The sequence below is a fragment of the Cyanistes caeruleus genome, chromosome 2 (assembly GCF_971803275.1).
Source record: "Cyanistes caeruleus chromosome 2, bCyaCae1.hap1.1, whole genome shotgun sequence".
In the NCBI taxonomy this organism is placed as follows: Eukaryota; Metazoa; Chordata; class Aves; order Passeriformes; family Paridae; genus Cyanistes; species Cyanistes caeruleus.
Window position 1 is genome coordinate 119,103,572 of NC_141702.1, and position 24,838 is coordinate 119,128,409.

General features: G+C 41.4%; 1 long non-coding RNA gene across 1 annotated transcript in view; it reads left to right on the forward strand.

The window, feature by feature from the left end:
• Positions 1–14,972: 14,972 nt before the first annotated feature.
• The window catches only part of LOC111926412 (uncharacterized), a 60,490-nt gene continuing 50,624 nt past the window's right edge, over positions 14,973–24,838 (forward strand). Inside the window, exons 1-5 of the long non-coding RNA XR_015282467.1 lie at positions 14,973–15,242; positions 15,322–15,599; positions 18,454–19,203; positions 20,388–20,578; positions 23,340–23,482. This is a non-coding gene — a long non-coding RNA (uncharacterized LOC111926412). The remainder of the gene's footprint in view (positions 15,243–15,321; positions 15,600–18,453; positions 19,204–20,387; positions 20,579–23,339; positions 23,483–24,838) is intronic.

Sequence of the window (24,838 nt, forward strand, 5' to 3'; positions counted from 1 at the left end):
TTTCTATCGACATTTCTTCATGACAACTTCTGTTTATCCAATTTCTTCCATTTGGGAGTGCATTTGTACATTTTTCTAGACACATCCACTGCCTTTGAAGTCTGTAGTGAAATAAAAAATAATCTTTTAATTTGTTCCATTTCTTATCCCTGCCCTATTTAGCACAATGCAAAGAATGCATAAAGGAACCCAGCAAAAATATTTCAATACTGCTTGTATCTTGAGTTGGGATATATTTAGAAAGCTTAAATGATTTAGCTGCAAGTTGGCCTGAATGGTGGGAATTATAAACCAAAACTGTCAATGTTCCTGTCACAGTTCATGGCAAGAATTTTAGCAGCTGCTGACAGTGAGCATCAAACCTCCCTTATCTCCAAATGTCTGTATCTGATTTCTCCCTCTTCATAGAGCAGTGCCATCTCCTGCTGTTCTGCTGTGGATGCAACCCTTTCACTGGGATCCAGGGGATGGGAACTTCTTCCAAGAAAGAAATGACAGCACTTAGCATTCCCAGAAACTTCCAAGGAAGGAAAATATGAATTGATGAATTTCAAGGATTTCATGCTGAACTTTAGAAATTAAAATACCTTGAGATGGGCAGTGCAACTTTATGTCAAAACAACCAGCATCATTTTATGAAAATCTGCTGAACCAAAACCTCAAATATCCTTCTCTACAAAGTGTAGAACTTAGATGGGAACAGTGTCTGTCCTAATTATTCCAGTTGAAAAATGCTTTTCTCTCCATTCTTCATTTGAAGCTCAGGAGTGGAATTTGGCGTGAGCTGTCTGTGAAAGATTATTTGTGTCTCACACTCGGCACATGTCTCTGATGATGCTGGCAGGGCCAGGGCACACCAAGGCAGCTTTCAGGTCAGAATCAATCCTGAGGGATGTGCACAAACACGAGAAGTTTACATTGCAATGTAAGGTGAGAAGCAAAGGCCCTGAAATCAGGAAAAGAATCAACCATTTGCTCAGATTCAGAACATTTTAAAGCAGCTGGGAGCAGGAATCCTGAGCCCAATGCTTTGAAACCATCGTAGGCACCTCAGTCCTTGCAGGAAAAGAAGGGCAGTGAGTGCTGTTAAACCTGGGGATTCCTGACCTGTCCTTTCTGCATAATCCTCTGGGGCTGCCCTTCACACCTCCCCAGCCCTCTCCCCAAACTCCAGCTTCTCCAGAGGAGTTCAGCTCTGTCATGCTGACTTCAAAAGAACATATTTAAGTGCATTCCTGAAGCAGAGTTGGTATTTATGAGAAGATCAGTGTAATAAGGATTTATGGGAGAAGTGAAAACTACTCAGTGATCCGTGATCCGAGGCTGCCTGCCTTTGATATCGTAGTTGGCAGAAAAAATAACAATTCTGCTTTGCAGCAGCTTTCACAATTTCCAGATTTATTTGTGTTTCAGACTGAAATAAAATCAAGGCTATTTTTTTTTAAATAGTGAAATGAAACTAGCTGGGTTTCTTCAGATAAAAAGTACGAGGTTTGCTTCACCTAGAAGTGAGTTTGGCCTGCACATATCAAAATTTTAATATTTAACAAGGCACTGTGTCAGCACATGGATACCCTGACTGCTCAGGGAGCCATGGAATGGTGGCATTCCTGGATTTCAAAAGCCATACCTTGCTGGAACCTGTCTGAGCCACAATACTTGCCCAGATGGAGTAGCTGACCTTACTGGGATTGTATTTTTGCACAGGAAGAAAGTTGCCCAGCCCTTGCTGGTCCCTAATGATACAGTGTGGAACACAGGGAATAATTCCTGAGACACTTTCATAAAAAGATGGGGGAAATTCACCACAAAGCTGCTGTTGGATTGTACTGGGGGATTCTCAGGTGCTAAAATCACCTCCCATCAGTTACAGACTGAGTCCTAAATGAAGCAGTGCCTGGGAGCAGCTGCCTCATGGAATCAACTGCAGCACTAGTTGCAGAGAAAACTGCATCATGATGTAGTCCTCATCTTGTTTTGCAAACTGCCAGGAGAAATGACTTGAGGAGTGTGTTGTCAGAGTGAGCAGGAGCTTGGCCAAGAACCAGTGCAGATTTTAATAGCAGTCACCCAGTCAGTCCAAGCAGACCGCAAATTTACGCTGGCTGTCTAAACACTAAATGTTTTCTCAGGCATTACAGATAGGTTGGGTTTTGGTTTTGGGTTTTTTTTAGTAGGGTTGTAAAGAGCTTTGCAGTGCTGGATGTTTTGTTCTCTGATGCTGGAGTCAGTTGGGTGTGTTGCTCAGCGTGTCACCATGTGTCACTGGGCCTGTGGGTGACCACATGTGCCCTTTGCTGCGGTCTGTGGTTTTGGAAGGGCAGAAAAGGACTCTCTGTGCCTCATCATCAGCTGATAGCAGCATTATCAATTATCCCCCAGCACCTTGTGGAGGGATGGAGAGAACTCTTACCAACTTCCATTGCAGGCACCACACTGTGGGAGCCATTCATGCCTCATGCACACTCCACTCCTGTCCCAGTTTCACTTTCCTGACCATTATTTCTCATATTTCACTGTGTTCCCAGTCCCAGTGCAACTCTCAGCCTCCTGATCCCTTCCCCAGTGCTGCTGCTCTGAGATGCACACACTTGGTTGGCAGCATTTCCAGAATCAGGCTAGAGTTGTTTTTGTAAAAATTACAGTATCTCTGGCCTTGCCAGCAGTAATGACTGAAACAGAGCTACTCACACCCCACTGAATCAAACTGACACTAAGATAATTATATTTGTGTTATACTTTCAGTGCCTCTCTGTGTCACTGTTGTGGACTGAAATGAAATAAAAAATCATAGGGCAGTTCAAAGCAATTAAAGTGTGAGGGCCCTGGCTCAGCTTTCAAAACAGACCTAAATGTTTATCTTCCCTGCAGCATAAATCAGCTCTGGCTCACAGGGCTGGATGAGGAATGGCTCTTAACAGGGACTCTTGCAGTCCTGGTGTGTTTATTTAACGTGGCAAAAGAAATCCATAACTCCTTGTATTTCTGTGTATAAGAACCTCATAATTCAGATGCTTTCCCTGTCTCGATTTAACAATTCATAAACATTAATAGGGATTTCTCTCCACTGCACTGCAGCACTATAAAGAATGCTCTGCCTGGAGAGGGCAAGTCAGCAGAATTAGAAACTTGTCCTGTTCTGCAGGATATCTGCATTTGTGTACAATTCAACAGGGTGCTGGCTTGCACCTTTTCCCCCAAGGATAATCATGAGAAGAATGAACTTCATTCATGAAGTTTACTTTCTCTTGCCTTTTCATATTCAACCTGTTCTATGAATGATTTAGTGTTACATGTCCTTTCCAGCAGCATAGGAGACAAGGTGAGCTTTCCATTGTAAGGCAAAAGATGTGTAAAATCTTTTCAAACACACCAGCAGGTCAGATTTCTCCCCAAGAAATAATCAGCCTCGGCACTGCAGGAACATCCACAATCCCAAGTTTCAGCCTACGCAGTTAAAGGCTGCTGCTTGCTTTCAATAAATAAAATATTTTTAGATTTCGAGTCTATTTTAAGCTTGCATGAGGGAGCATTCAGTTTGGTGAGCTCACTTTTGGTTTTTTGGCTTTCAGGAGATGAGAGGCTTGAGTGTAGCTGAAAAAATACTGAAAAGAGGAGACTTAAAACAGGAGTGGGTGCCCAGAGGTGTTTTGGTATGGAAAAGGTCACAGGAAAGGTTCAGGGAAATGAGAAAGTTTGGGTGCAGGATGTGGTAATGTGGGCAGAGGGAGGGAATTGCTGCTTTCCAGAGTGGCTGAACAAGAGCAGATTGAATATGCTCTGGAATTCTGAGCATTGCAGAGAGGGAGGCTAAATCAGGATCCTGCGGGCTGGCACCGTAACATTTGCAGTCAGTGTGGATGAACATCTCCATTTCCTTCTGGAAATGTTACCCAGGCACTGACTTCTCACTTTCCCTGGAGCGTAGGGCAATTTAACATCGAATTTATACATAATCTCTTTAAAAACTGTGGGAAAAGTTTAATTCATTTTAGACAAGAGGCCCAGATGACTGTCCAGTGAATGCTGGAAATTTCTGACAGCTTTTTAACAAATTCAGAAGCAGACGTGATTCTGTCTCATACACAAACAGTTGAATCAATAAATTCCAGTAGATTTATTTAATATTTCTTCTCTTTGGGGCTAGATATTTACCAGGCTCTTGCAGACTGATACAGACATGGAAATAATTACAGAAAAATAAATTAATATTTTTTTGTTTCGTATTTTGGGCAAGTTCAGTATGTCAGTGTCAGCTGGCACATAACTCCCCAGTGCTTCACTCACATTTTTGGTGGGCTAGAGCTGGCTTGGATTACAGAAGGGGGCAGTGATGTTTCATTTTTTGGAACCAGAATCCCCAGCTAACAAAAACTTCGGATCTATATAGCACAGGAATAGAAAAGCCCAAGGTTTTGCTCCTGCTGTTTTGCTTCCTCATGTTACAATCATTCTTCCTACTTGTTATTACTTGATTTTCTTCAAGGAAAAATGTTCCATCTTGGAGAGGGGGTGAAGGCAGTGGACGGCACAGAGCGTTCCTGCCACCTGCCTGAGACCTCTCTGGCTCAAAGGGCAAATTCTTGGTAATATTTCAAAGTGCATAACAATGTTGATGCCCTGTTACCTGCTTGTTTCACCCCACGGTTTGTTTGGCCTCAGTTTTCTGACACTGCAGCTCATCAGTGGCGTTTCCTGACCCCATTCATAATGTTCTGCTTCCTTGCTGGGGAGAGGGAATAAAATGAGGGATGGTTATAAAAATGAGCATATGCACAGAGCAGACAGGCTGCTATTCTAGGCACATCCTGTATCCTGGAGCTGTCAGACACCAGGCTGGATGGGCTGGGTGTTTTTAGCTCACACGTGCCAGTGAGTGACAGGCCAGTTCCATTATGGAATCACCTGGCTCCTGCTGCCCCAGCACATGGACAACGCCACAGAGGGGTTCCCCACAGGAAATGTCTCCTCATTGTGTGCTCTGCCTGACCTGAACCGACAGCAAACAGGGCTTGGCTGAGGGGGGATAATCCCAAAATCCATCCCAGCATCTCCTGCTCCTTCTCCTCTGGCCTTTCTCCCACCACAGAGCTGCTTCCAGACCTGCTCCCAGCTCACCAGCCCAAGCACGTTCTCCTTTCTGCATCACCTCCCAACTTCATCTCTTGCACCACAGGAGCTTTTCTCACTCACACTGCTTCAAGAGGTGCTTGAGTTCCTCCCTGCATTTCTACCCACCGAGGAGACCCCAAGAGAAACACATTCTGTGGGATCTGGGCAGTTCTTTTGATCATTATTTCATAGCAGGGTTGTCTCCTGCTTTCCCATTGCAGGTGGTGCTCTTCATCCCACACCTCCAGGTTTTCTCAGTGCTTTTCCATATGTAAGGAACTATTCAAAGCCCCCAGTCCACAGTGAATACTTCAGACTTCTGTTTTCCTTTGACTCCCACTGAAAGATTGGTGACAGATAAACACCTTGAGGTACAAATATTCACTTTCCCCTGGTGCTGATACATGTCCACCTCTATCTGTGTTTTTTCGTTTTATATGTCAGTTGTTCTTTGTACATAATCCAAGGGGTATATGGTCCCTTGGGAATGTTCAGAAATATTTCTATTATCTTTAAAATTCAGTGAAATTGCCTCTAGAAACTGAGCCTTCATGCTTGCTTGATACCTTGCTGAATAGCTCAGACTTTTTGGGGAGACTTTTATCCTGTCATATCAGTCCCTGCCCTTGGAGAAGTATAAATACTCATTAAAAGCCTCATGATTAATTAACCAAATCAATTTTCAGATAGTGAAAGCAAAATAGTTTCCGTGGTAAGTTTATTTCTAAACAATTATTCCGGATTTGATTAGATTGTGTACATCCAGTCCTGAACAAAGTTCTGAGGTAAAAATGTGTATCAATAACAATTATTGTGCATTGAGTCCATTTCCAAAAGAATTTTTCAGATAAAAGATAATTTTAGAGCATTTCTCAAGTAACTAAAGGACATATAATCTTCAATTTGTTACTAGAGCACACTGGCAAGAAAATCAATCTCATCCTTAAGTTTTTTTAGCTTCAATGCCCAAATCACTAATATTTTAATCAAACCACTCTCTCAAATGGCCTGCCACAGGATCAGAGCTCCTACTGCAAGTACAACTGCTCACAAATGTTATTTCTTGATGTAGCCCTTTAGGGTTTGGGAGTGTCTTTTTGGGAATAATTTGAGTGTGCTCTGACTTGTGATGAATAGTCCCAGCAAAGTTTCCAGCTTTTCCCATTGAATTTGAGAATAAATGTTTTGCTTTGGAGCAAACAATCCTGTTGCTGACAGCCATCATTGTCATGGTTTTCTCTTTGCAAATAGTGTGAGGATGTTCTGGTTTGCTGTGGTCTCATAGAGATCTCACAGGCTCCAGCTGAAGCCATTGAACTCTTTCCACTGGAACCTACTGAGCTTAACCTCTCCCACCTGCCAGCCCTGGGCCCAACAGAGACATTCCTGGAGGTAAAAAAGCAGCCAAGAAGTGGTGAGAGGGATGAGTGTGCAGTCTGTGGCAGCAGTGTTGGTATTTACTGTAAAAATACCAATAGCTACTCAAACATCCTTAAAATCAGAAATGCTTCTCTGAACTCCACAAGTTTTTAAGAGGTGGCATCAAAGCCCTTGAGATTAAAGTGGGTTTTATGGGTTTAAACTTAACAGTATGAAGTGTGTAAACCCAAGCTGGGAAATAATAATAATAAATATTAATCTTAAAAATCATAATAGTTAAGAAACAGCGCTGGAAGCTGTTACAGAATTTCAGGTGTTATTGTTGGAAGTTGATTTTAATGAAGTTGGTATCTGCTTTTGATAGATCAGTCACTCCACTTATTCAGGGATCAGCGGGGTAGCATTAAGTATTTGTGGCTCGTCTGCTTTCCCAAGGTCATTTTAATTAACCAAAATAACAGCAGGCGATAGAATATTAGATGTAAAATACAGATAGCAGTGGGGATAAATGAGGAATAATTCTAAATGCATGTGCCAGAGGTGTTGGTAATGGATAAGCTGTATCAGGGTCCATTTTATACAGAGGTATGTGGGAAGCTGGCTGCCTTTAAAATAAATGAATCTATTTAAGCAATCAACCTCTGCTGCACAGTCAGTGGCCTGCAGGAGGCCGAATTGTAATGTGGCAATGGTAGCTCTTAAAATGTCTTTACAAATGTCTTGTTTTCTGTTTTCTGCTTGATTCCCTCGGTCAAATTGATGCTCTCTGGTTGGGGAAAACAGGCACTACAGTATCAGGTGAAAATATACTGCTGGCTGAGGGCCAGTAAAGGCTTTTGTGGGAATGGCAGCACATCCTTTCTGCCCCCAAAGCTGGTCTGCACTTTTAGATGTGCACTGATGCATTCCTACACTGAAAAAATAAAATTGTTGATGGCTATAACTCTATGAAACACACAGGACTCTCTAAGAACCCCAGGGGTGTTCATTAATAGCAGATACAAGGTTGAAATACCTTGATGTGAGAGCATTTGGGTTTTTGAATGTGTCAAAAAGGGTCACATTTGTTAATGCTTTTTACATGTTATTTTATGAAGAGAGTTAAACTCTGTGTAACTCCAAATAAGGAATTATTTCAGAGATATTTGTAGGCAGAGTAATAGGAATGGTATCTGAAAGTGCTGCAGTTGAACCAAAGCATGTCAAGCACAAACTGAATACATCCAAGATGTTCACAACTCCATTAAATGTCTGTTCTAGCACTAGGACTCTGTTCCCAGGTGTTCATTGGGCCAGATCCTGACTGGTCAAACAGAAGAAATGAGAATGACTGACTGTTTCAGTCCATTTCCCAGAATAAATCCTTGCTGTGAATAAATCCTTCCCGTGCTTAAATCCTCCTGGTTGTGTATGCCCATCTCGAGTTTCCTGTACCAGAGTAGGCTTTTTGTTTGCTACTCACGGAGCTCGTGTTACAATCTCTCACTCCCACTGCCAGACTATTCCTGGCTTCCTGGAAATGCTGGGTTCAAAGCCCACTTCTCCTGGTTAGATCCACACACCCTCTTGCCTTATTTAGGACTGAATCTGGCACTAGGGGAACAATTCCTCTTGCCTCTCGCTTCCCATGTTTTTCTGAACTACCTCTGAGTGGAACTGATACATTTATAAATAAAGGTCACATAACACTGAGTGAGGCAGGAGGCTTCTGTCAGTTATTTTGGTTTGGATGCATCATTAATTAATGAGTTGAGCCTGCTCAAAAAGTAACAGTAGAAGTTTTCATCAGCTGTCAGTGTGACATATCATTATATAACCTGACAACGTCAAAAAAAAAAAGTTGGAAATTATCTAAAGCATTTGGGTCCATCATAGTTTTTAGCATTTATCTTTAAGATCTAAAGTGGTGAGTGACCTGAGGGGCTCCACAGGCACATCCCCACTGTTCCAGCAGTGCAGGGCTACAAGCCAGGAAGCTTTTGGCTCATACAAAGGTCAGTTGGATTTCATCCATTCCTCTTCTAAAGGTCCCTCTCTCTGGGCTGGAGAGGCTGGAGGAGAGGTGGTCACACACAATCCCTTGGGGGTTCTCTTGGTGCAGGATGGCTGAGCTCTGCAGCATTGCCTGCTCCCCTCTGTCACCCGCTACAGTCCCTCTGTTGTAGCTGCAAACCTGGAACAGGCAAAGCAGGTCCTCATCTGCAGAGCAAAAGGGACAGTGCTCCCCTTGGTGACAGCAGCAAGTGTCTTACCTTTAGTCAGAAGCTTTGCTTACAGTCAGAAATCTGAATCAGTGATGCTGCTGTGGCCAAAAATAGCACCTGAAGTGCAGTTTGCTGTTTAGCATGTGGGTTTAGGTGTGCAGAGGTTACAGGTGAGATAGAAACAGACAGCACTGGTTTTTAACATGTAGAAGTGTCTGAAGTTGATTTCTGTGGATGATTGATTGGATCTGTACAGGACCATGCTCCTATTTCTTCATCATTAATGCACAGAAGAAACTAATTTCTCACTGAACCCAAGTGCCAAACAATTCCTTGGAGCTTGACTCCAGAAGTTACCATTGCAGTGGCTTTAAAGAGCAGGAGGATTTGGAAGCATTACCTTAAGAGCCCAAACTTATTCCTAAACAGTTCCCTGAGTTTCCCTGGAGGGTTGTCAGAGGAAAGGGTCCAGCTGCTGCTGCTGCCAAGGATGAAGAACTTCAGTACAACTGGTGCCAAGCTCTTTGCCAGAGCAGCAATGAGACACTGCTGCTTTGGGCTGCCGTGTGCCTTGATGAGATTGTCAAGCCTTACCAAGAGCAGTAGTGCTGGCTAAAATGCCAATACTTGCTCCAACAAGTTCCCTTTCTCTCTTTCCCTTTAGTTTCCCCACAATATGCCCATTTCTTGCACTGTGTTCTTTATACATTGTGCTCTTGCCCTGTTTTTGCACGCTGTGCTTATAAATGATCAGATAATTTAGAGTTGTTTTTCATGTAGGAATATGATTTTTGCCCCTGGTATGTTTAGAGCAATTCCAGCCTTGCCTTAAGGGTGTTTGTGCTCATCCCTTATCGCCGTGCCATCAGTGGTTGGTAGGATGCTTTAAAAACCTGAGCTTCAGGAGTGAGTCAGACTCTTCACGCTATTCATCTATTTTCTGCTGCTTTAACCATAGCTCTTAAACACATTGTTCAAGTGCAGTGCTGGGCTGTGGAGGCACTTGATTCCTTTATTGTTTAGCACATTAGTGCTTCAGAGGCTCAGTTAGGTCCATCTGTCAGACACCATAAAAGCACAGGACATAAAGATGTTTGGTTTCCACCTCGTGTCTCCCCAAAGCACACCCAAGAGTTTGATTTCTGGATGAAATGTTGCATTTGCTTTGAACCTGCTTGCTAGATCTTTGTTAGCAGCACTGTCACCAGCCATGGGTTTTGCTGTACTGTGAACTGTGTGTGAAAGGCAACAGAAAGGCACTGCTGTTGCATTAATGTTAAAGGAAAAAAATAGATTTTGACATTAAGTTATTGTAGCTTTCAGATTTTTTTGATGTCTACTCTAGATTTAGAGGTTTGATTTAGTAATAAAGTTGGATGAGGAAATTGTCTCTTTCATTCTTGTTTATAGCTGTGGTTTGTAAGAAAAAGTTGATTTTTCTGGCCAGGGAGGGTTTTAAATTTGTTTTAAGTAGAACTGAAATTTTGCTTGTGCTGTTCAACATGTTATTTCCAATACAATGAGCTTGTAAAGGGAGTGTTGCCCAGTTCATCCCTTTGCTCTCTTGCAGCAAAGGGAGAAATTAGAGTTTTGCAGCAATGTACAACAACTTAGGTAGGAGTTCAAGTAGGTGTTAAGAGAAACATTAATCAGCTTCAGATGCAGGGCTATATTTTTTATGTTAGTGATTTATACCTGTGTGAGTGTTTAAATTAAGTCCACGGATAAACTGATGATGACTGTAAAATTCATCAAGAATTACAAAATATGGATGCAGACAAGGCAACAAACTTGGTTTAAATCTGTTAGAGACAATAAGGTAAAAGTCTACCTGAGCAGGCTGAAGTCACTGCAGGATTTTAGTCTTCAAAGCTGCTGAAGGACTTCATTTCACCACTTCAGAAGGTAAGAAATGTCACCAAACAGAGCAACAGAACAACAACCCAGGAATTTCAGATTGGAAAACTAAAAAAAAGTGATTTTCAAATTGGTTTGAACGAATATTTTTTCAAAGCCAATTTGGGTTTCGTTGCCTCCATCAAGCTCTATACAAATAAATTCTTTCTTTGGTTCTTTGGTAGTTTTTTGTCGTTTTTGTTTTTGGTTTTTTTTGTAAGTAATAATATTAAATTTCGGAAAACTGAAGTTTCTGGCAAATTAGGAGAGGAGTCACAGAAATAAGAAAAAATTCATACATCAGTTCTATGATTCTTTTCACTTGCTCTTGAAAAAAAGCTGTCAACTTTTCTGTGAGGGAAGGAGATTTATGTGAAATGGAGGTAATTGTGTCTTTGACCTATGAACTGGATTTCTTAATCTGGGCTCGTGAATTGCAAAAGTTGAATTCCTTTTGAAACCTAGTTAGCAAATATCTCTTGAGAATAAAAGAGTGTGAAATGGAGCCCTGGTTTTATTACAGAGGCTGCTGCAAGGGTGACTTTGTTTCATGTAATTGCTTGGGGACCTCCGTCTGATCTCTTCACTTGAAGCTGATACTGCAGGCTTTAATTGAGTAAGGCTGCTCTTGAAGTGGAAATAGTTTACATTGGGAGATTCATTTCTACAGCTGAATATCTTGGCCTTTGTCTCAGATAAAAATTAATTTTGCACCTCTGCATTCAGCACTGCTGACAGTGGCGCTTGCTGCTGCCCCTCCAGCCCGGAGTTTTCAGCGCCCCCAGGATAAACTCCCCTTTCCAGGTGCTTCAAATGCAGTGCTGACCTCTTTGTCCCTTTCTAAAATACTCCACATCAAGGGTGTGGGCAGCCCAGATCTCAAATCCAAGGAAATAGCATTGGCAGCCTTTAAAAAAAATCAGGATAAAACACCACTTTGCTTGTTTTCCTGCTTTCCAGTTTGGGTTGATTTATGAGTGGATTACTAATTCTTTTAAAACTCAGGATTAGCATGGAGTGCATGGGAACCCAGGTAAAAATTAATGACAATTCCTTGCTTAAACTAATGTTACAACTTGCAGATGGCAATTCCAGGTTTGGCTCCAGATTTAGAAATAAGGGATAAATCTGAAGTGTTTGGGATTGATTTTTAAAAATAAGAAATCTATTTGGAAGGGAGCAGGCAGAATAAAGGGCAGATAAGGCAGAATAATGCCTACAAATACCAACTTATCTTGTACAAGTCCTAAAGCCCAGCCTAGTGTGTGAGATCAGGGCAGCATGGGAGAGTGCAGGTTGCTCTTATCAGTAAATGTTATCAGGATAGAAATCTCTGAGTGATCCTGTGCTGAAAGGGAGTCTTGGCATGAATGAAGTAATCTGTGTAGGTTTAGTAACTGAGAGCCTTTTTGCTCTCTAGTGTCAATCTTCTTTTAGAAGGGGCTGTACAATCCTGCTGCTGCCAGTTTCCATCTCTGCTGATGCTAAATGTAGCAGTCTCAGGGACTGGCTGCTGCTGGTGAAAATGCTTTTTGCTGAAAGAAAAACCTTTGTATTGATGAGCCAAAAAGGAGGTTATTTTTAAATTCCTTGAACCCTTCTGTAGATGAGAAGACACAGAACAGTTTGGTTGCAGGTGGCAGTGATCCTCTGCATCCTTGGACTCTGAAGCAGGTTCAGTCATGGTTCTGTTCTCTACTCAACAACAAGGAAAGACAAAATGAGTTCTTGCAGAAAGCAGAACACAGTGAGAAAACCTATTTATTATAGGTTTAACTTATTATTTGTTATTTATTATTTGTCTATCTCCTCCTGTTGTGGGAGTGCTGGTGCTGGTCATAAACCTTTTCTAGGAGATGTGAATTTTCTGAAGCAGTCTTGTAGTTCTGGAGAGTCACTGCTATCTTGGATCTTCCTTCCTTCTTTCCTGTTTATGTCTTGCACCCTGGCTGTTAATGCAAACACACAGACTGGTTTAAAATAGAGCTGATACAGAGCAAACTGAATATGAATTTCAAGTGTTTTGATGCTTCAGGGTTGGATTTCCTGTGGGGTTTTTGGAGGGTTTCCCCCCTTTGAGTTGTCTTTGCACACTCATGTCCATCTTCCAGAAGGCTGTCAAAGTAAGCAGTTGTTAAACCTGTCTTGGAAAGGCTGTACATTTATCACAGAGTGTTGTGCTGCCTTTCATCACATGGCTGCTACGAGCTTGGGTGATGTCATGAGCTTGAGTCTTCAGCCAGATTTCTTTAGTGACCTACCTTGGGTTTAATCCAAAAGGATTTTGTGAGGCATTTCCATTCCCTGGGGATTTGTCAGGATGATGACAAAGTATTAGTGCATTTCTTTTAATGATATCTGCAGTTTGAATTAGCTAGATAAATATAAATGCTCTCTCTGCAAATTGAGATGAAATCCTGTCTGAGAGTTATACAGACAAAAAGGTATTTAAGTGGAAAGATCATGCAATGAGTGTTTTAGCTGATCCCTTTGATCACACTGACATTCAGTATATCCAGTGTTTCTCATTTTCTTTTGGAACATGGGGTGCCGTTTCCTACATCCCAGTAAGGAGCTCTGGAAGAGAAGAGGCTGCTCTGAGTGCCTGGTACATGCTGGAGAATTTTTGTCAAAGCAGAACTGATTAAAAAACATTAATGATTAATGTATGATTTGCACATTCAGCATTCATTGTTGGATCTGAAATCTCTCCTATTTGACTTCAACCTGATGGAATGTTCTCAGGAACATTAGGCAAAATTACTTCAGTCCTTTTTTCCCAGGGAAAGAATTTAATGAAGAAAGGTTTTCCAGCTGCTGAAAAATGGAGACCATCTATCTTTGATCAAGTTTCTTTAGACTAACAGTGTTTTAGAAAGGAAGGCTGGGGGTGTAAAAGGCAAAATTAGCAAACCTCAAGTTAAAGAAAACTAACTTTTAAAATAATAATTTCTCTCCCTAATTATCTTTTTTAATATACATAATAATTTGTAGCAAACAGATTAATCATTTGAAGCTTATTCAGAAAACACAGCATTACTTTTTAAACCTGAAAAAAGAGTCATGGTCAGAGGACAGAGCCCTTGATTGCATTCAGAAAGCTGAATGGAAATCTCCACGAGGTCTCTAAGTCTCTAAGGCACTTTCAGATTTCATGTAGACATCTTACAGCTTTGCTGAATGCTTTGATCTGATTCTCAAATTGCCCAAAATCACAGTCCAGAGCTGGATGGGAAAGAAGGTGCAGCCACAGTGGTGCAAAACAGGAAAGAAGCAGACCTGATTCTGTTCAGAAACCATGGAAAATCAAAACAGTCTTTTGGCATGGCTTGATCAGAACCATTAGAGCTCATATCATGTCTTTTGGCCCTAAGTTGGTCCCAAATCTTGGTTTACATGGCATTAAAATAAAAAAAAAGGAATCAGTATCAGTCAGTATAACATCTCTATCTTAGTACATTGTTTGTATGTTTTATGTCACCCATGCAACAGGGAAAAGGAAAAATGTGACAGATTAATTGTGTAAAACTTCCTAAAATTTTAATTCAGTTTAGAAATTATATTTCAATAGGTATTAGAAGTATTTAATTTCTCTTTTTATGTTTCTTTCCCCCAATGTACATTTTTTTCTTTTCCCCCCTTAAACTTTTGATGAATACTATTCCAAAAATAATTCTCCAGCAATGATTTCTTACAGGAGCACTTCTGTTTTCAGCCTATAGAAATAATTTTATCATCTTGCTGTTACAGCAGTGACAGATGGTATTTTCTTTTTCTCTACATTTAGACACCTTATATTATTCAGCTCAGTGAGGTAAAAAAGACCCTTCATATACTGAAGCTCCAAAACCCTTGATGTGCTCAGAAAAGACACTACATTATTTACTGCCATTTCCCCCTCATTTTTTTTGTCATTACAACTGTAATCACTTTTTTTTTTTGCATAAGGTTATTTCTGAAATCCAAAAGGAAGGGAAAATGGCCTGTTTTGGTTGAGGCCAGGAGTGTTTTCTAATGAATTTTTGTATTGAAAGTGCTGTGCTTGGATTGCTCTTGCATTAGAGACAGCTGAGCCGTATGTATAATGTATCAGAAGGGGTAAACAATGCACATTTTAAATGATATCCTGATATTGCTCAGGATGTGACTCCCTCAGCAGAAGGATTTGTGGAACTGGAGCTGGTGAGAACTCAATTTGGCAGTTAAAGGGACCTTTCTCTGAAGTTTTTCTTGGCGCATGCACACAGAGGTTATTTGTTTAAAATTCCTGGCATATCTGCCTTTGTTGTGTAGTGACTTTTGGATTTCTCACTTTTCTAGCCGCTGTCCACAGTTGTTGATCTGTTGTGGAAAGGACAGGCCTTGAGGTGAGGAGGCTCCAGTCCTCACTGCCATGAGGGTGACAAGGGCACACATTCTCACTATCCCACCCACATCCGCCAGTTACGTTCTGCTGCCAAATCCCAGAGAAACATGTTTTCCCTATAAAACAATGTGTATAAGACACCTATGTGTTTATTTTACCGCCATTTTACCCTCGTGGTGAGGCTGAGGGGCCGTCGGGGCCACACCCAGTGCTGGGTCCCCTCACAGTGCCCGTGGTCCCTCAGCCCGTTAGGTTTTGCTGCCGAATCCCAGGGAAAATCCCAGGTGTTTTCTCTATAAAATCCCAGATTTTTTCTCTATAAAATATTGTGTATAAGACACCTAAGTGTTTATTTTTTTGAAGGTTTCCCTCAGGGCAGGGCGCCATTTTACCCCCGTGGTGAGGCTGAGGGGCCGCCGGCGCCACACCCAGCGCTGAGTCCCCTCACGGTGCCCATGGTCCCTGCTGCTTTCCAGGACACTTTTGGCTGTTTGTACTGCAAATATTTTGGGAATTGGGGTTGATCCTTGAACCACCAGAGACCCTGGTATCCGGAATGCATTTTTGTCCCTCATAATTGCATGAAAAGCTGGGAGAGAAAGTTCCTGTGAGGGAGAATCAATGTCTGCCGGGCGTGTCAGGTAAGTTGGAGCTGTTCATACCCTTCCTCTGTGCTGGTGTTTGAGAGCATGGTACTTGCTTTTATCATAGGACTTAAAATTTCAATCTTTATTTTAACCCCCTGAACCCACTTAGTCTTCTGAGGAGGTTTGTGTAAAAATAACAATAAAACCCCAAAACAATATAGGTGTGACTTGGACACTCAGAAGAGCATCGGTAGATACGGAGTGATTTTCGACAAAATCGTCTTTAGCAAATTTAGAAGTACTGAATAGAAAAGGTCGTGTGTTTCTGTGTGTCCAGAAGTTATTGTTAATTATCCCCCGGATCACAATGTTTGTGGAGCCCTTTGGCACAGCTGTATGGGTAGTGCTGGTGAGCACTTTCAGTATTAACATTTTGTAAGATTGTCCAGGGAAAAGCAGCACTTTGGTGAGGCATTCACCTCAGCAGTCCCAGCAGAGCTGTCTGTGGAGGTTTTGTGTCCCTTCCTTGCACACTCCAGTTTGCTCCTGGGATTTGTGCATTCCTCAGGTATCTGGCTGCCTTTGCTCTCCTGGGTGCTTCAAAAGTCTTTATTGGCAAAAGTGTGTGAGATCCTGTGACTCTATTTAAGCTTGTTCTCCTTTGTGGCTAACGTTAGTGCTGCTTCTAACCAGCGGTACAGCTTTCAACCTGAATACCCCTTCTTTTGTTTAAAAACAAAAACTGAAAGAAAATTAGAGGCATGTTTTCCCCTTTGCGATTGAGAGAGAAAAAGTAATCACTGTGGCCCTGATCATGACAGATCTGAAGCTATTGCCAATGCTGCTTTCAACTCTAACCCTCTGAAATTCTTTCTTTCATGTTCTGGGTAAAGCCCTGTATTTTTCTACATGTTTGTGGCATAGTGATAGTGATAAAACATTATTTTATTCCTTTACAGTGCTCTTGACTGAAGGTAACCTTGACATTCACTTCTGGGACTTGATTGATTTCTAAAGTTAAATGGCTTTGTTAATTAACCAACAATTTAGGCTTCTTTACCAAAATCAGGGAAATCTGCCTTTTTGCTGTTGGGAGATCTAAAATGAGAGTGACCCAATTGCTGTTTCCCTGAACTAATTTAGAAAGGGAACTTGAAATGCTGTGGGGCAAACTTGGGTTTATTGCGGTATTTTATGTATTCCATTAACTTCTTCAGTTGTCGTAGCAATGCAGAGGCAAAATGATAGCAAGCCTTGAATTAGTGTTCATCTTTCAAATAAGACAAATCACATCTTTTAAAAGATAAGTATGGTTGATACTTAGCACAAACCCAACTCTGATATGCTTCAGGGATTCCTTTGAATTCCTGTTCCTGAAAATGAAAGAATCACTCCGTGTGGCAGATGCAGAGGGAATTTCCTGTGTGCAAAGAAAAGAAAAACAACCCACCTTAATTAATCTTCCTGCTGAAAAGAAATCTGCAGGGAGTCAGAGAAGCTTCTCTGCAGTTTCCAGCTGTGGAATTTGAATTTTGGGCGTTTATTCACAGAAATCATCAGGGTTTTGTGGCGTTTTTGTGTGGTGTCTCCCCCACTCCCCACCCATTTAATTAGCATCATATTTATGATCCTCAGTGGTTCTAAACTGACATGATTCCACCCTGAATGAAATGTCACAGTGGCTTCCCACCTGTGTGGATGGATCAGAACATGAGCAGTTGGAGGTTTAGGGTCAATCAGAAAAACAGTAAGTCAAGGATGGCTCGTTAACACTTTCTAAATATAGATAATTTTTTTTTTCCTAATTTATTTCATTTTAGGGAGTAGGCATGGGAGGAGAAAGTATCATAAAATCAGTTGAGGGAGATGTATGAGATACTGTCAGTAACATGTTTGCCTTCTTTTGTAAGAACTATTCAAAGTTACTCACCTGCTCTGTGTAGTAGTTACTGGCACAGGCTGGCATTTAATGACAAACTGGCAAATTAAACTGTATTTCCAGATCCAAGGATTCTGTTAAAAGCAAAACAGATGAGAGGACTGGATATGATTCAGCTGTGGACCTCTCACATCCCTCTTTCCATTTCTCTGTCTCCACTTTGCCTCCAGCCATAGAACTGCAGCTCCTTATTTTGTGTCTGCTCACACATGAATTACCAGAGCTTGTCTGAATGTGCTACTTAACCTCCTTTCCTTCAGATCCCTTGGTGAATGAGGAACATATGGGCAACATTTTGGGTGCAGCTCACATTTAGATCACAAGTTTAGATCAGAGTGTGATACTGAGCTGCCTGATTTCCTCTCACAATTCCCATTCAGAAATCCATATCTGTATAGTTCATATGAGGACATCACAAACCTATTTTTTCACCCCTGGTGAAGTGCTGAGTGTTGTCCATCGTTATCCATGAGCAGCATTAGCTGCACTTAGTTCCTGGTGTAGGGGCTGGTGCTGGGAGGTGTCCAGAGGTGTCACAAAACTGGTGACACGCAGTGAATTCCTCCTGTTCTCTTCTTGTTCCTTTGGTCCCTTTCTGGTTTTATTTCCCTGCTACAAATATTTTTTCCAGATTATGTAAATAAAGCTAAATGGAAATCTTTCCAATTTATAGTTACTGTTAACTAGTGGTAGCAAAAAAAGGCATAATTAGCTGGTGTGTGGCAGGTGGGGATTGTTTCAAATTTGCTGACCAGGTAGAGACACAAAATAGAATTCTGGCTACCCAAAGTCAACAGTAAATCATTCATTAATCTTAAGATAGCGTTTCACCCAAATTTATTAGATAATTTCTTCAAACCCGTGGAAGTAAATGAGATTTTGGCATCAGCCTGTACTGGTGATTATTTGATTTCATGGGAAATAAAAGACCTCATACTTACAAAATATTTGTTGTTTTTTTCTTTCTAGTGAAACAATGAACGTTAACTCAAGAAATGTGAATTGTTTTTCATTTCCTGTGGAAAAGCTTCAGACATCTAACCTCAAGACAGAAGTAAATGCATCGTGTGTTAATCAGGCAGAATAAGGAATAGGAAAACAGGAGTCTGGGTGCAAGCATTTCACAAATCTCAGTGATGTGGGAAGTGAATTTTGCATATATTTGTAGCTAATTAACTTGCTTCTGAATTGCTGTAAATTGTGTTATTGTAGGCACTGTGACACCAGGGTTTCAGGGTGCTCCCAGGGAACACACAAGAAGGTTTCTTGGAGGAGGCTGGGAACTGGACAAGACCAAAAGCCACAGGCTTTTTCCAGCCTGGCTGGAGAGCAGCAGTGGCAGAGGGGATGAGTCAGTGGACAGTGCTGGGCCCTCTCCAGCCTTTCCATCAGCTCCATGGGGCCGGAGGCGTTGGCACTCAGCAGCACCGGCTGCAGGAGCTTCTCAAGGTGTTTCCGTGGACTCCTAAGGTGGGGTTGGAAGAGAAACTGTGTATCTATGACCATGAACCCTCCCCTCTCCCCAGGAAAATAAAAATACAATGAGAAGGGGGAGCTTTCTCAAAGGTCTTAGTGGATCAATGTAATGTTGAGCTAAGGGAAATTAGAGATTTGTTGATGTTCCCAGAGGTACAAGTGGCATAAACTGATTGTAAAGAAAGAATTTACTCTGCGAGGAACACTTCAGGCACTACCACACATTCACAGCTGCATTTGCAGGTAAGTTACAGATCAGGTCAAGTGTCTTGCTCTGTGGTTTTCCAAAGGTCTGGGAGACAAAGCTGACATCAGGAAAGGTTTATACTTTTCCCCTTTAGTGTTTTGGGTGCTGTTGCAGTTTTATCACTGAGAGGCAGTTTACAGAAGTGTTACTTGAAGTGTTGCACAGACATTGAGAGACCAGCACCAGTGACACAGGAGCATTAGGAGGGATGATAAAAGGAGGCTTTTCAGCTTGTGCCCTTTCTAAATGTGGTCAGGTAAGGAGAAGGTAATACAGTTAAAATGTTGGTGCCATGCCTAAACTTCTGGCCTGCCTTATTACAAGTGCCTGATGTCAAAGATGGAGCAAAGACAGCAGGGACCCCGCAGGTCAGTCTGTACCTGACTGGGAGGAAGTTCAGTTCATCCTGAAACATGGCAGGGAACAGTTATGGGGACACTCATTGCATAGAGGGGAATGTTTGACTCAAAGTGACCCATGGCCTTCTGTAAAAAAAGAATAGGAAAAATAAGTCTAAACCATCCAAAACAGACGTGATGATGATTAAGAAAACACCTCTGGATGAAAAAGGTGTTACTGAAAAATGTGACCTAACAGCAAAAGTCTAAAGTTAAAATTACTTTAAATTGTGCAGCTGTAACAAAGTTCCAAGTGTCAAATTAGCATTTCTGTTTTATTTCTAATTCCAGTTCCTGCATTTTACATTATAACTGCATGAAGGTGCTATTCAGAAAAGCAGAGCCCAGATGTTGCTGTTGATTGTATTGTGTACTGTTGTGCAGAAGGAAAATAATACCTGATTTATGATAGAAAGCACTGGAGATAAATGCAAGCACCAGAACTGGATTTAAATGATGTTGCTACAAGTGAAATGTGTTTTCCCTTTCCCTAACCCCTCTATTCCCTAAACCCCCTGTAAGGCTTCTAGTGCAATATTCTGCAGTCCCTGTACAACCCAACTTCCCTTAAGTCTGAGAGAGATTTATAGTTATGTTACTTCTGTCACTCAGAGCATCATAAAAACTGTCTTCCAGCAAAACAAAGGTTGCTGTGTCTCAAAGAAAAGCACATATTCTGAGCACAGTTCCAGGTAGAAGCTCAGATGCTGTGGATTCCCAGAACTGCCTCTCTGTTTTGGCCCATGTTGCCTCTTAGAATCACAGGATACTTTAACTTTCAGAGATTTCCAGAGGCCCCTAGTCCAAGTCTGTGCTTCAATCAGTGCCAGCCTTCAGTTCAGTCAGTTTGCTCAGGACCTTGTGCAGCAGGATTTAAGGAGATCCCATGGATTGCCTGGGAGCCTGTCTGAGTTTCACCAGCCTTGTCTCTCATCAGAATTTCCTGTACCCCAACCTTGCCTTTAACTTGCTGGTAAGTACTATCTTGCCTATACAGGCAAGAGAAAAGATTATCCTTCCCTCTCTCTGGTGACTCACTGGTGTAGTTCAGCACAAGATCCCGTACACTCATCTCTATTTATACATTAACTGACGTGTATGATGCAAATGGGATAAATATAGGTAATTTCTGGCTCTTGAAGGAGACCAGATATGATGGCAATCAACCTGGAGTGTCTGCTTTCCCTTTTGTTTGTCCTAGGCACAGAGTAGCAGCCTCTTCTGAGTGCCTCACAGCGCTTTTCATCATAATGCACTTTCAGATGGTTTAAAAAATGGCCCTGCTGTGAGAATCACTATTTGCTGTTAGTGTAAAGCTTCTCTAAAGGCAGCTTGCCATTACTGTGTGCTTGTCACAGGTAACCTCCTGTTTTGTTCCAGGGAGAACCTCTGGCACAACTCAGCTTTCCAATGTGTGTAAATACCTGCCTCACACTGCTGCCCCCAGCAGGGCTAATTAGAGTCATTAATTCTGCTTGGCTAAAGGGGTGCACTGTAGGCTCCAAAGCTCATGCTACACTCACTTCTCTGACGGCCCCTTAGGAAAAAAATCTTTAAAAAGTCTCAAATCCTTTTTCCTCATTTTTGCATGTTAGAAGTGGTGTTCCAAGCACAGATTAGTGTGTGGTGTGTGAAGCTGTCGCCATGAGGACACGTGTGGCCTGCTCTGTGCAGCCGTGAGAGCAGGGTCACTTGGGGTTGTGAGTGACTGGCTGTAATTAATGTCCACGTGCATATTCCAAACATCACAGAGGATGGCACTGCTGTGACTCCAGCAGCAATTCCCATTAAATTGGTGCTGCTGACACCTTTCTGTGAGTGACTTTGGGTGTTGCATTGCAGATCACCCCAACAGAGATACCAGCATGGTCTAACTTTGTTAAACACAGCCACGTGTTGCAATTAATTTTAATATTAAGTGACACATTCTGCTTAGTTCATAGGTTCATGTGTGGGTCAGTTCCTTCTCTTCTCCCATTATTCCAGCTACCTGAGGATAATCCAGAGTTTTACACAGCCCAGGCTTTTGCACAACACGGGTGCACGAGCTGCAGTGTGAAATACAGAACTGTGGAGGCACTTGGAGATTTATTGGAGCTTGCAGCTTGTCCCAACGGACTTGGCTTAAAAATATATTTAAAAGATAAAAAAGAGAAGGTTTTTCCCTTTCCAAAATCCACAAGAGACTTGGGTTAATTCCTTTTTTGCTTTAGGTAAAAAACTGCATTTACTTTGGATTTTTTCCTAGAAAAAAACTAAGGAAAAAGCCGGCACTAAGCAGTAATGTTGTGGTGAGAGAGAGGAAAGATTTAACTTCAAGTCTCCAATGTAATAACTTAAATCTGAGTTTGAGGTTATTTTCACTTTAATGATCAGTGGTCACTTGGCTACTTCAGGGTGTAAATATTTTTCTTTTCATCTTCAGATTTCATTTGATACCCAAGAGCTTCATTTAAAAAAGTAGCAAAATGCTGCTAGGAAAAGCTCAGGATTTAAGTAACTCCTGATTTTATTTTTTTCTTTTGACAAAAACAGCACATGAATTGGTTGGGGGAAAAGCCCCTACTGCATATGATATCTCATTGGGGAAAATCAGGGCTACATGTCCCCATGCTGACTTCCAGGAGAAGGTATATCCAAGAAAGGAAAAATAGCACTTAAATTGCTTTGAAAAGTCAATTTTCTCTATGGAAAAATTGTTAAATGCATTTTGTTTTACAGAGTCTATGAATATTTCGATTTTTCATGTTGGTTTGCAATGCAAATAGATACTGAGTTATCAGAATTTGCCAGTGGGCAAAAAAAAAATCTGAATTTCAATCAATTTTGCTAAGTACCCAGCAATGAAAGGTTTCTTAGACGCTTTACTCATTATTTTTCATTGTACATGTGCAAGGAAACGTGACCTTGAGGCTTGGAGATTATCAAGTAATTAGTTTGGGTTTTATTCCAGTGAAAACTTCAGAAGAAGCCCAAAATGTTAAAAAGCACAGATTTGGTTTTTAATGGGAAAAAATGAATGGAAATTTTAAAAGCAGCAAATTTACGAGGGTCCTGATTCTTCTTGATGAAAATTAACATTTGTTTGGGTTTTTTTCCTTTCAAAAAGAGAAAATCTCACTGAGAATCAGCTTTGCAAATTCCAGTTTGGGTGGTGCTGCTCCTCCTGGGGCACAGCAGAGCAAATGTAAAAGCCCTGATGATTTTCTTGGATAGCTTCCTTAGAATATTAGAAATAACAGCAGGGAGATTCCCAGATCTTCACCAGCCGAGCAATGCTTGTGTATTTCAAGTAGAACCTTTTGCTCCCCCATGGGCTCTGCTTCTGCTCAGTGCCTGGGTTTTATAGGAGCACATCTTGGCTTTCTGTGCTTAAAACTCGGTGCTCTGTTTCTGTGGGTTTTTTGTGAAGAACTGTGACATTTTGGAGAGAAAATGGAGATGAAATTTGGGTGTCTCCAGTTACCAAGCACTACAATAGACCATGGTTTTTCTCCCTTGTTGAGCTGTCAAGATCCAGTTCTGGAGAAAAATCCAGAGAGGATGTGCCAGGTGTGCAGTGGAATGGGACAGTGAACAGCTTCCACAAAGAAATGAAGCAGCAAGTCCTAAAGAAATAAATACACTTTTTCACCCAACAAGAGGTGGCATTGTAAATGCTTCTGTCAGAGAAATGTTAATATGAAATCCTATTTTTTTCCCTGTTACTGGAACTTTCTCCATCCTGTCGGTAGAACAGTTGCAGCAGTGATGGAAGCACCTTCTTCTCACACCATAATGTGAGAGCTCTGAATTGTTACTCTTGGGAGATGAGAGAAGAGCACTAGAGACAGCACCACTTACCCATTTCTTCTAAGCTGAGGATTTTGCTGTGTAGGTAAGTGTCTGGTTTCAAACTCTGGTTTTTATCAGCCTAGAAAAACGTCCTTCTCTCCTTCTTTTTCTGTTCTTCTATGAAAAGCATGTCTGTAGTTCATGTAGGTTGTGCAAGTAGGACCCATTATTTTGTTGTAGTGGTAAAGCATGAGTGAGAAAATAGATCTTCTTCAGCTTCTTTTTCTTGGCCCTGCCATGTTCAGTCTCTGCTGGGTGATGTTTTGGTGCCTCCAGAATGCCTTCAAACCAACACCTGCTGCTTTCATTTCTACTTCTCTGTCTCACAGCATCTGATTTTTTTTTCCTTTATTTTTTCCTGTTCTTTCTTGAATTGTATTAGAGTCTTTAAACATTTATGTTGCCACTTTCTTTAATACGCAGCTTTTAGCTGCATTAGAAGTAGTTGTGAAATCATTGCTTTTCACACTCAGTCCTATACACAGTTACTGTCTCACACTTCAGTGCAGTTATGTGAGTGCATTAGAAATACCCAAAATAAGCAAAGGGAAAAAGAGAGATGACACAATTGCTACTTTGATAAAGTAGATTCACTATTTAAAATGTCTTAGCACCTCAGCCAGATTTATAGTGTGGTTTCCCACAACTCCCACCTGGTGTTCTGCCAAGAGATTATCTGGAATCCTGACACCTCAAATCCTGTTGTTGCTGCTCTTATCATTAGAATAGAACATCTTACACGTGGTTGTTGAAATGGCTGTTTTAGCAGACTGGTGCTAGCATAGGGGATATTTGTCTTAAATAAAAAGTATTTAGAAACATGCATGAACTGCTTTCCATATGGAGTGAAAAATAAAGCAACATTTGTGGCTCTCCCTCTCCCATGATGGGCAGGTGCAAAGCAGGAAGGATATAAATTCAGATGAATTTGTTTACACACACATTCTGTTTTATTCAGAAGGTAAAAGGTTGTGTGTGCTTTTCTAAATTCTTTTCCATGTGCATGTCTTTACATGTCCAAGTTAATAGGTGCTTGGCTCACATAAATCAGAAGATGCTGGAAATGAGGGAAAGAAGCTGTTTTATCTTGTTTGGGATGTTCCAAATCAGTGTGGTCAGGAGCTAATCCCAGTGATGGGCTGCCTCCTCCCTCACAGGAGAATTTATCAGCGGAGTCATCCTTCTGGGGACACTTCCAAGCCCTTTCCTTGCCCTTTTCTGACTTACCAGGAATGTGCCAAGTGCCTGTCAGCTTTGTCCATTACAGTTTACTTCAGAAATCACTTGTGGGGGTTACCAAGGACACCAGTGAAAACTCAGCACTCTGATTTTGCAGTTACAGAATATTCTCATCAATACAGGGAGCTACAGATTTTGGGGTAGCACCAGTTGGAATAAG